Source organism: Lampetra planeri, chromosome 2 (assembly GCF_965212315.1).
Source record: "Lampetra planeri chromosome 2, kcLamPlan1.2.h2, whole genome shotgun sequence".
In the NCBI taxonomy this organism is placed as follows: Eukaryota; Metazoa; Chordata; class Hyperoartia; order Petromyzontiformes; family Petromyzontidae; genus Lampetra; species Lampetra planeri.
Window position 1 is genome coordinate 36707789 of NC_136108.1, and position 12894 is coordinate 36720682.

Here is a 12894-nt window from a genome sequence, read left to right on the forward strand (position 1 = left end):
GGGGGGGGGGGCACATTGGTTCCACTTGAATGGGACAATTGTTTTCATACCTTTTTTTGCATGGCCAATAAAGTTAGTTAGTATGTGATATGTTTTCAAATGGTTAATCACTCACAAATATCGACTATTGGTATAGGTGCTTTTGGAACCCGTATGGTGGCAACATCCGCTTGCCACCCCAGGCCCGATTTCCGTACCAGTGATACATCTGGACGAATGCTCTCGGCCCACCGGGAACGAGGTGGGACCAGGCGGTTGTGTTAACTGGATGCTGTTCCTGACATTTATTTACACATCAAAGCCTAACTGAGTCTCAAGACTCTTTTTTAAGAGATCCTGTATTGGAATGTTTGGCCAATTACATTTTAAGAAAAAATAAGAACGGAGTTTACATTACTGCGAATAAAGCAGCCGCTCGCCTTTTGGCGTTGTTCTCTGGTGTGACCCTGGTGGTGAGACGAGGCCCTCAAGAAGGCCGCTGTCTCTGGTGTAGGCCAATCCGCTTCAAAGACAATGCAGAGATTATCAGAGCATGTTTGTTTGCATGTTCACAAGTACGCGTGGTTCATGCAGACTTGATTACTTGCAAAATATTTTTATTTGGTATTTGAACATCTTATCACCTGTTTTATTGCCAGAAAGGGTAAACCCTATTCTTATTTTTCATACTTTGATACTGACAAAATGGTCCCATTTTGTACATTTTAAGAGTTTGTTATAATGTGGAAAGACACTGAAGTACCCAGGGAAACCCCTCACGTGCGAGGGGGCAACAATCCGGCATCTGCCACACTCGTGGCGTTGTCCACTTGCTGATTGGTCCAGCTGAAACGAACGATCTTCACCTGCAGTCTGTGCGTGGAGCTGAGAGATCGATGGAGGCTATACGTGAGGTCTGGTTGAATATATGGTGGTGAATGTTGGTATATACATCATGAAATGTGTCAACACGGAATAAAAACGTGACGTTGGAAAATGTTACCACGTGTTTGTTCATCACGTGAAGGAGTCGCGTTCGTTACGCATCTGTGTTCCCACTTGGATGACATTCATGTGTAACTGTATTTAGGAAGAGGGCATTGACTGGGATGTTTCGATAAATATCTAGGAGCTTTCTCATATCGAATGATAGCAGTCCACAGAGGGGACCACCACAGACACTCGAGAACACCACGACAATATATTGATATCCTTCCACAAACTCGCTTTCTGTACTGCCTTCTAGAGGAAACTGCCTCGTTATCTTGCCTTACGGCTTTCATCTCTGTATGATCCGCCAACTCCACTACCACCCTGGATTGCAGGGTCATCTCTCCAGAATGCCCCATTAATCATCAAGCGAATGCTTAGAATTCAGCAATGAACCTAAAGTACATTGATCATTCAGGCGGTGTTGAGAGATTATGGGCCGCATTGACGCGAGGGATTAGTCATCACAATAGACCCTTTGTTTCATTCGGCCTCGTGGCTCGGCGGTAGAGCGAGTGGCTCGCAGTGGCAAGGCTGCGAGTTCACATCCTGGCTGGAGGTTGCCCCAGCCCATCATCTCTCCGTGGCCAATGATAAAATATGTGACCACTTTGCGGGGAAGTCAACAGTGGATGTCCTTTGGATAAAAGTTCCCCCATCATAAGAATGTGGAATTTCCGCCACTGGCTCATGGCTGTAAACGGGGGATGAGCACCGCCTCAATGTTCATTTGAGCAGGAAATCACTTTGATTTGTTTTAACTTGAAATCGTGCATTTCATGACGCAGTGTTTGGCTTGTGGGAGGAAACAGGAGTAACCCGGAGACATTCCACGCATGCGAGGCGGTAACGCCTCGCATGCGTGGATGCCGGATTATGCTGCGAGCACTTGGCCTTCCCCTGGCCGCCACTCAGGAATCATGCCAAGACAGTGAATTTGACCGACGGTAATTGTCCGTGCAAAGCCACGTGCATTTAAACACAGGGCAGACAACGCGGTGATTTGCGAGCCGCGTGTGGCCTCGGCGCCTCCTCGAAGCAGCAGTCACGACGCGCATGCCAACACGCCTTGCTGCAGGAGACGCACCGCACGCCCCATACGAGACAAAGATCCCCCGTCTAGCCTTCACACAAGTTTGGGACATGTGCTGTTAGTGAGCGCCTATGAAGGGCAGCACGACACACGAGGGGGTGGGTGGCCATAACGACGCCCGACCGCATTTGTCTCCTCAGTGACGATGTTTATACGTCGCACCAGGTACTAATTTGAGGCTGAATCGACCTAGGGGAGAACCAAACTCGGGTTGCGGGGTTCGTAGTGCAGCGCACTAACCGGTACGTGACACGACGCCATGCACACGCGAACGCCCCCCGTGTCGCCTCTCTTGACGAGGGAAGCGAGCGCACGAGGGGTGGCGTGGTCAGCATCACGCACGCACGGTCAGGCTCTCTGCGTAGCAACGGTCAGGCTCTCTGCGTAGCAACGGCCAAGCTTTCTGCGTAGCAACGGCCAAGCTCTCTGCGTAGCAACGGTCAAGCCCTCTGTGTAGCAACGGTCAAGCTCTCTGCGTAGCAACGGCCAAGCTCTCTGCATAGCAACGGTCAAGCTCTCTGAGTAGCAACGGTCAAGCTCTCTGCGTAGCAACGGTCAGGCCCTGTGCTCAAATTCTGTTGACTTGATGACCGCAGCAGAATTTTAGGCTGAGTTGAAATTGATGGAAAGACAGAGATGGTTCAATTTCTAATGTGTGTTATTGTGCATTTACGGGAGCCGAAACCGGGATGTTTGGACTCAAAGCGCAGGAGCGCGCGAACCACGACGACGCCTCTCTGCCCGTTATTAAAATGCGCCGGGATGTTGACGCTTTTCCAAAGGGTCCCCAATCGGGCGTCATCTGGGTTCACTCTGCATCTCACCCATCCGCACTTCTCCCTCCACCACTGCTCATCGCGCGATTCAGGGTCACCAGTCGAGAACTTCCAGCGTCTGTCTCGCCTGGTCGGTGTCGTCCGTGCTGCGTGTGGTCTCTGCGTGCTGTCTTGTGTTTGTGTCTCGCATGGAACTTGACGGCGGTGTTGGTGAGTCACGTTGTGGTGCAGTCTTTGACGTAGCACAGAAAGTAGGTTGCCGACATTACTCGATGTACAACAGAGGTCGAGCATTATCCATTCCATATCTGTGGGCTTACTCTGCACTCCTCAATTTATTCCAACATGGAACACAATAATCAGCCATGGTCAATCCACTGCTAGAATATGGTTTCTCAAGGCGCCGCCACCTCTCACGGTCCTGGGCCAATATCAAGTGAAAACTAATTTTCTAAATTCACAAAATTAAATTCTTTAGAACTGCTTTTTGCGTTTAGTTTGTTATCCATGCCCCGCACCTGCGATTAGCGCGGTTGGCTACGTACGGTGCGAAAGAAGTGCAACATAAATACACCCACATCACGAGCGGATTTCATCGCTCCATCTCCGTGGTGGATGCCCTCTCGGACGGGTTTCCTTCTTTGAATTCCACGGTCATTGATTACATTGTAACCACGTGGATGTATTTATATACAACGATACTGTATTTTAAAAAGTGCATTTAGACCTACCGGTAAAATCGGTGGAAAACACTGACGGTTTGGAGTAAGTATCTGATAAACAAAGCATCTGATAAACAAAGCACGCATCGCACAACATATCGGAGTTGGGTGAGGCGTGAATGACGGCCTCCCCGCGGCTGCGGAGCTGAGCGAGCGACGATTCCCACCTCGCGCCCACAGCGCCCGTGGCGTGGGCGCGGCGCAGATTGCGAGTGGGAGTGGAGCGTGGTGTGTGTGTTGTGTGGTGTGTGTGTGGTGTTGGTGTGTGGTGTGTGTGTGGTGTGTGTGGTGTTGGTGTGTGTGTGGTACTCATTTTAGTCCGCGTCGACTTAGGGGAGGCCCAGGACCGGTTAAATAATGCCGTCCTACATGTAGTGTAGCCTTACACGCCGATGGCGTCAGTGCTGTTCGCCCTATTAACGCCCGCAGGTAGCCAGCATCACGCGTGGCTGTCCCAGATTAACCCCGTGGGGATAGCCCAGCCCATTGAGATTCACTGACCAGGTTTTCGCGAGGGGTCGCTGGGAACACCGCGGCTACGCGAAGCCTCCACTGTGATTCGTCACCTCCACTCTCAATAGTTAATTACCCCTCGCGGCAAGAAGCACTTCTTCGATTCCCCGGGGTGCCTCTTTTTACAGGCATTCATCTCAATGAACTTCTCTAACTTGCTAGCCCTACGCACGGTCACATCTCCGAAGCTGACGCGGTATTGAGCCATACATAAAACGGATATTGTATGAACTTATTTCCCACCGTATGTAGCCAACTGGGCCAATCGGAGGCTGCGGGGCTACAGAGGGTAGTGCACGAGTCCAAATGTTGTAATGTACTTCTATACGCCCTCACGTGTGCTTCCCGAAATCATCAACCTCACTGAGCAGAAGAGTGGTGCAGTATGGAAAAGTAATCCCTCATCCAGCAGTGGTTTGACATGAGTCCTGTTCGTGTGTAGTGCAGTGGCTTCGAAAACGATATTTGTAGAGGAACCTTCTTTTATTGAGACACACCATCTCGCCTTGCACACACTCTGGAGCATCGGCGGCGCTGACTGAGACAGCTGACAGGCTGTCCAGCAGCGCAATGTCGACGAGACGAAAGCACCGACGAGACGATCCAATCCCAAACCGGCAGCCTCGAGCTCCCACTCTCGGCCAAATGGGCCCCTCAATGACCGTTGCCCCAGTTCCTCCATTCTGCCGACACGTCCGTGTATCCTGTCGCTCACTGGCGTGTTGTGCTCTTTGATCACCGCAATTGTCGTTTCTGGTCACCAGCTGGCGCTACTACACTACACATGCACAGTACGTGTCTCTCACTTTGGAAACATGAATCGATAGCACCCAGTACACAGCACAACACATCACGAATTATGCAAGTCCCATCAATGAATACATATTTTAAAATTTAATCTGGGAATGTTACAAGACAGGGTGTATCGCAGTCGAGGCAGATAACCAGAGAGGCCGATTAAGAATATTAAGCGATTATAACAGCTCATGGTGAAAGCAGTTGTTGTTAGGTGTAGTGATGTTAATGGTGGTGGTATTGGTAATGTCGGTGGTGGTGTGTGGTTGTAGTTCATGTCGCTGTGTTATATTGGTAGGTGTAGTGATGTTACTGATAGGTGGTTGTTTTGGTGGTGGTGGTAATAATGGTAATGGTGGTAGTCTTAGTGGTAGAGCTAATTATTTTTGTCAAAGTAAAGGACTGGTAGGAATGGACAGGTAGATGAGAGAGATAATAATTATGAATGCGATTTTTCACGTGTGAATACTTCAAGAATCAGACACAATGTCCTCTCGAGGGGTGGAGCCATAGGTAAAAGTTCCTCATGAATGATCAGCACGAGACTAAAAGAACACCAAATAAATATTAAATACTCCCAAATACAACTGTCAGCAGTAGCAGAGCACGCGTGCCAACAAGGACACTCAATTGATTTTGATCATGTTGAAGTTCTGTGCAAAATCAGCTACTACTGGCCAAGACTAATTAGAGAATCTATCTAAATTGAAATAAATTTTTTTAACCGTTCGGATAGGTACTGACTTAATGCTGCATGGAAGCTAATCAAATAATACATTGTGGCCTGTATAGACAGGCCACCATACTTCAATAGGGATTACCGTTGGTACGGCTATTTTAATACACACAATGGACAATGGATAAACAGGAAGGACAAGATCAAAGTGCTTGCATAATGCGCATGCATAATGTACGGTTGCCTTATTAATCCCCCCCACCCACTTTGCGCAAGAGCACAGAAGTGTGGTCACCACATCTACGCCTCCATTTAAGGAATGAAACAGGTGGACTTCACAAATCTGGCTATCGCCTGATGAAGCTAGTTGGCGAAACGTCGTACTCAGATTGTAAATGTTGTTGCTCGGCTTTCCAACACACCGGTGTGCTGTACTAGTGGCGAATTGGCATGTTTTGTTTACGTGACAACCCAAAAACACTTTTATTATGGAAAGTCCCTCATATTCTAGCCTGAACAGGTGAGGGCCTGAACATGTGAGCCTTGACCTGTTGCTTGAATATGGTTGGTACTTGAATGCTCCGTATGTGCATTGGGGGAGCGTTCCAGTTGGTCAGTGCAGCTACGGAGAAACTCCACTCAGCCCGGGCGTCTTGGTTCTGGGCACAACGAGAAGAGTGGAGAGGTATGGTGGGAGACCTGGAGAGCTCGGTGACATGGGACATCGATTCTGTAGTCTATCCCTGATTTGATGGGAAGCCAGTGCAAAGTTTTTAGCAAAGCCATAAAAGCCACGTGACCGCGTCTGATGCGCAGGACGGCGCGTGGCACATTGCTTGTTTGTTGAGGTGTTTTTCAGACGTCCGAGTTAGGATGGCATTGCAATAATCAAGGTTAGTGCAGAAAATGCTATATAAGCCAGAGTGTTTGCTTGTAGCAGCAGTCAACATGAAGCGGATGGACCATATGGCCCTGAGATGGCCATTGCATTCCCTTATTGTATTGAGAATATGGTTGTCAAGTGAGAATGTAAAGTGATTCCAAGGATTTACAAGTGAATTGAGGGATTGGTGGTGGAGCCAGAGATGAGTACATCTTGGGGAGTGGTGAGCCGCTGCCTGACCAATACAAATGACAACGGATTTTTTTGGATTCAAAAGAAGTTGATTTGTGCCAAGACCAGTGCACAATTTGCGAGGTTGAGTGAGCCCTGTGTGGAGTTTAGGGAAGGGTATTATTGAGTGCCATCGGCATCGGTGTGATCGATTATATTATATTTCTGTGTATGATAGAAATATCTACCAATGTGAAATGCCAATGTGGAGATCTGCTCGCCACGACATCTGCACATCGGCTACTGTGGGCTCTTTGCACGTGTTTGTGACGTGTGTGAAACCCGTGGTGTTGCAGCCTGCACTATTATTATGTTTTCTTGGTTCTTTCGGTAAAGTCACGTTGAATGGAAATAATAAAAGAATAAAAATAAAACATAATAAAATAATAAAAATAAAACATAATTAAATAATTCTCACGACGTTTTCTTTTTATTATTTTATTATTTCCATTCAACGTGACTTTACCGAAAGAACCAAGAAGATGAATCCCTGCAGTCACGAAAGCTTTAAATCGAAATGTATTATTATGTTATGATGATGATGAGGTTTTTCTCGTCATTTCCAGATTTGACTCCCGTTGGCATTTTTAAATCAGCCTTACGTGTGGTGGGGTAGAGTGTGGATAAACACACCTGCTCTTTGAAAGCGACAGCGTGCGGCGGTTACGGAAGGGCGGTGTGTGGGCTCACGCGGTGTTCGCGCTGCGTCTCTCCGAGCGTGTGAATTGGCAGGACGCGGATGCAGCAGGCTTAGAGCCTCTAAGGCTTAGAGCCTCTAAGCCTCGCGTTCCCCGTGCACGCGGTGCGTGGTGATTCATCCTCTCGGTTATAGCCTCCGCGAAGCGCAACGCAATGGCTACGTAATCTAAATGTATTTGGCGAGTGTGTGAGTCTTAGTATGTATATGCATGTGCGTGTAAGGGGGGGGGGGGTAGTGGTGGCCCAGTGGTTAGCGGATTGCGCTATGAACCAAGCGACCTGAGTTTGATTCCCGCTCACGACCAGCGCTAGTGACGATTATCTGACCTGATCCTGGCCCTCCCCAAATGAGTAGCTGGGGTGATGTGTACACACTGCCACTAGGGAGACAAAGGCGGCCGGGCATAGTGCTGGCCACCCCACCCCGTCATGTCCCGTGCTCGCTTTCATAGGTGCTCGCTAATGGAACTTGATGTAACAGTCTGGGCAGGCTATACGGGCAACTTTGTCTTTGTTTATTTGTAAGTGGGTGTAGGTGTCTGTACATTTGAGAGTGAATATGTTTGAGAGTATGCATTGGAGAGTGTTAGGGTTTGTGCATGTCTGTGTGTATTATCTGCAGAGTGTGTCTATCTCATTATTGAAATGAGTACCTGGTGAGGTGTGAAAGCATCAGTATGGGGGATACAAAAGCGGCCGAGAGTGGTACTAGCCTCATCACCCCCTCGATGCACAATTCTGACCCTAATTGGTGCCCACGAACAGCCCTTGCCGAAACGGTCTATGTCGGCTAAGTTCGGGATATTTGTCGATGTGTGTCTGTGTGATCATTTGCTGATTTATAATGAAACTGCGTGTAATGAACAGCGAGATCTATGCAGGGAATAATTAAGAATGAATACCCACACGTAACTTGCTGTTGCGTAATCTAACATTGCACCCAAATGAGTACTTAATGACTCTGTAATGCAATCTTCCACGAGTGAATACATTAAACAGCGTGAGCTGATTCCCAACTCTGTCCTCTCTGCTACCTCACCCCACAGCCTCCAAACGCCACTCACCCCACAACCTCCAACCACCACTCACCCCACAACCTCCAACCACCACTCACCCCACAACCTCCAACCACCACTCACCCCACAGCCTCCAAACACCACTCACCCCACAACCTCCAACCACCACTCACCCCACAACCTCCAACCACCACTCACCCCACAACCTCCAACCACCACTCACCCCACAACCTCCAACCACCACTCACCCCACAACCTCCAACCACCACTCACCCCACAACCTCCAACCACCACTCACCCCACAACCTCCAACCACCACTCACCCCACAGCCTCCAAACACCACTCACCCCACAGCCTCCAAACACCACTCACCCCACAGCCTCCAACCACCACTCACCCCAAAACCTCCAACCACCACTCACCCCACAACCCCCAACCACCACTCACCCCACAACCTCCAACCACCACTCACCCCACAACCCCCAACCACCACTCACCCCACAACCTCCAATCACCACTCACCCCACAACCTCCAACCACCACTCACCCCACAGCCTCCAAACACCACTCACCCCACAACCTCCAACCACCACTCACCCCACAGCCTCCAACCACCACTCACCCCACAGCCTCCAACCAACACTCACCCCACAGCCTCCAACCACCACTCACCCCACAACCTCCAACCACCACTCACCCCACAGCCTCCAACCACCACTCACCCCACAGCCTCCAACCTCCACTCACCCCACAGCCTCCAACCACCACTCACCCTACAACCTCCAACCACCACTCACCCCACAGCCTCCAACCACCACTCACCCCACAGCCTCCAACCACCACTCACCCCACAACCCCCAATCACCACTCACCCCACAGCCTCTAACCACCACTCACCCCACAGCCTCCAACCACCACTCACCCCACAGCCTCCAACCACCACTCACCCCACAGCCTCCAACCACCACTCACCCCACAACCCCCAACCACCACTCACCCCACAGCCTCCAACCAGGTGAGAGCTTATTGCGACCAACATTATTTTCAAGGGAGACGTAAATATTTAAATATATTAATGAGTCTGTCTGTAAATTCACGTGAATTCAAACCCCAAATATCGCCTACCCACCGTCTTCCCATGCACCTTAATTTCTCTGCCTTCACTGTTCTGTTTGATCTACAAAATATTCGGCCCATAATTTTTTTTTTATTCCTTGCACGATGGAGCTGCCACCGCCAATGTAATATTCTCCTTGACCTTGATCTATGAACTTGCTATGAACTTGGCAATCTAATTGGAGCAGAGTAGAGGCATACCAAGGTGTGCGTTTGTGAGGGTGTTTGGATGGTACCATGTACGCTTGAGGAAACAGCAAATGTTGAACTCAAAAAACAGCTCAAGACTTAGTAATGTAAAATATAAAATATTTCACCTGGATAATTCCTTGAGATGGAACATCCCATTGGCAAGGACGTAATGTACTCTTAGGTTTTTTCGGTAAAGTCACGTAGGTAAAAAAAATACAAATAATAGAAATAGTAATAGAAATAAAATAATAAATTACGACGTTTTGGAGGCAACACAAGTCTCCGTCATCAGGTGGGACCGTCACAGCTAAATTTACTGTATCAAGTGAGGAAAAATCCAACAGACAAGCTCTTAAATACAAGTTGAGGGGGGGAGGGGCTTATCTGAATGTGGTAGCCAGGGAATGGAACAGGGGGGGGCGGGGCTTAAAGAGAACAATGGTGCACATCGACTCGGGGTTGTGGCCGGTGTTAGCTGATAATAAACATAAAAGAAAGCAGTACTGTTAAACGCTGGGGATGTCAACACTCGGTAAAGTATAATAGTACCTGTCAAATAAGATGGTACAAATATGTGTAGTTAAATATTTTTTATATGTGTAATGCGAGCGTAAATGGGGTTTGCTGCTGGGCTCTGGCCCAATCACACGGCCCGGGGTATTGAGGGGCAGAGCCCGGTATGGGGGGCGTGTGGGAGGGGCCGCCGTTCACCTCGGCTCCAATGGGAAGCGAGGTGAATGGGGGTGGAGCCAGCAGGGCAGTATGGGAAGGCCGGATCTGACGATCCGGAAGGGGAGGAGTCAGGGTCACGTGGGGGAGAGGATATAAGTGGGAGCCCGGAAGAGATAAGGGGAGTTGCGGGAGTTAAGAGGCTGAGCCACGTTGGGTGGTGAGAGGAGATCCGCGCCATCGGCCACGTTGCGGAAGGACGTTCAGCACGCCGTCGGCCAGCGGTGTGCGGAGTGCGGGAGTGGAGGAGCTAACGGAGGAGCATGCGTGGGCGCGCGCGAGGAGACGCTGGTCCCTTGTCAGGACCAGCGGGGTGTGAGGAAGAGTAGAGGAGCTGACAAGGGAGCGCGTGTGGGGCGCGCGAGACGATGCTGGTCCGCGGACAGGACCAGCAGGGTGCGGAGAAAAAACCCCATAAAAGACCAACGGAGACCAGCAGTGCCTGACGGAGTCTTTTATTACACATGGTTAATAACATCTTTCCAATGATTACTCAGTTTGCACCCATCATCACTTTTGACTTCACCGAAAAAACCTAAGAGTATGAATCCTTGCAGTCACGAAAGCTTCAAATCTAGAATTAAGGACATAATGTGTTTTCAAAGTGACTTATTGTGTGATGCACCAGCCTTAATAGGCGGTTACTAACTGCACAGGCCTCAACAGTCTCTACAGATAAATGTGGATCTGTGACTTTGACTGAGTAGTTTGGTGAGACGATGAATGATGCAAATTGAGCGAGCGATGTGTGCTGATGTCTTCTACGATGTATCTGAATGTGAGCATCCAAGCGGGCAAGATGAGTGATGCTGAGTGTGTATGTCCTGGAGGATACGTAAGGATATTCATCTTCACCAAACCATATTTTCTCAGCCCGTAAAGAGACCCTATCAGGCGTGGCCAATAGGGATGGGCGATAGAGGGTCACAAGCTGTGAGGGGCGCTTGAAATGTATGATTAGAGTGCTTTAGAGTTTTGAGCCACAGTTCAACAGTCGAGTAGATACGATCGGTAACTCTCATACATACACGTTATGCCGCAGATTACAAATGACCAAAACAATTGTGGGATCATTACCAGATGGTGGCTTTCAAATGCAGCGATTTGCTGCTCAAATGCGCATTGAGGCCGTGCTCATCCTCTGTTGATATTCCTGAGCCAGCGGTGAAAAGTCCACGTTTCTATGGTGGAGGCGAGTCTATTCATAGGACAACCACTGTTGACTTCCCCATAATCGACCTTGAGAGGATGGTGGGCTGAGTCAACCTTGAAGCAGGATTAACTTGCAACCTGTGATTGCGAGCCGCTCACTCCACGGTTGAGCCACCTGGCCCGAACATGCACACTCCACAGTTTTCTGCAAGAATTCTAACCCCGACTCTAACCATAGTGCCCAGCTATAGTGCTTCTTCGCACAGCCCACTTTTCTCTTTTTTGGCTTTTTACTTTTGCTATTCACAAGAAGAAAGCCAGGAGGGCAATGGAATGCTGACGCTGCAGTTTGCATACTCGTATTTATCCACATACGTTTCTATGTCATGTAATGAAGTGTGACCGTTCGGATGATGAAATTAGTGATGCGGTCATTATTTTAGCCGCATGGGGCCCATTCTCAGATTACATTTACATAAGAGTCCGCTGTGCGACAGTTCATTAATCCTCACGGCGCCGCACAGGCCATTGGGTGCGCAGGCGAGCGGGGGCCGCAAAATCGACAGCCGTGGCCGAGCATTGGGTGGTAATTATCTCCATTGGTGATCCTCAGGCGAGTGGTGGAAATTTCGCATTTTTATGCCAAGGACCATTCTCCCATGACACCATAACTGGTCGCTTTCCTTCAGGGGATTAAGCCTCAGGAGGTGGCGCTCGTATTAAGGCGAAGGACGCCGGCCAGCATTTGAACTCACATTGTATCGACTCTGGGTCACGTTGCTCGCAGGACAAGGCAATGTTTTTCTCCCTGCACACCAAATAGCCATGATTTATTAATTGTAGAATACCGTGCACCGTCTGCTTCGCAGTGGACGTTAAAGATCCAGCGACGTCATTCGAAACGAGTAGGCCACTGTGTACCGGCGTCATGGTCCAACACTCAGAAAATTCAAACGTTTACCTGCAAATTACTCAATTGCGATTACACGTGGCAGAAATCAGCGCCCCCACCGAGCAGACGACTACCCACTGGTCTAGAGTCACCTTGTGCCCGAAATGAGGCTGAGTGCCCTTTCGTTTGTTTGGGATGAACATGTACTCATTGTAGTGTCGCGTTGTATAAATAGCTCTAAGATGCCCCGGAGTAAAGGGCGCTTGATCAAAAACAAATCGTGATCATTGCCTCAAAACGTTTCTCGAAGAGGAATTGGCAAAAAAATTCCAAAACAGTATCGTCCTGGGAGAAAAAGTATTCTCATTTACTGGGCTTCCATTACGAATGAAAACGAAATAGATTTTTTTACAAATATAAAATGTATTCTCATCGGTTG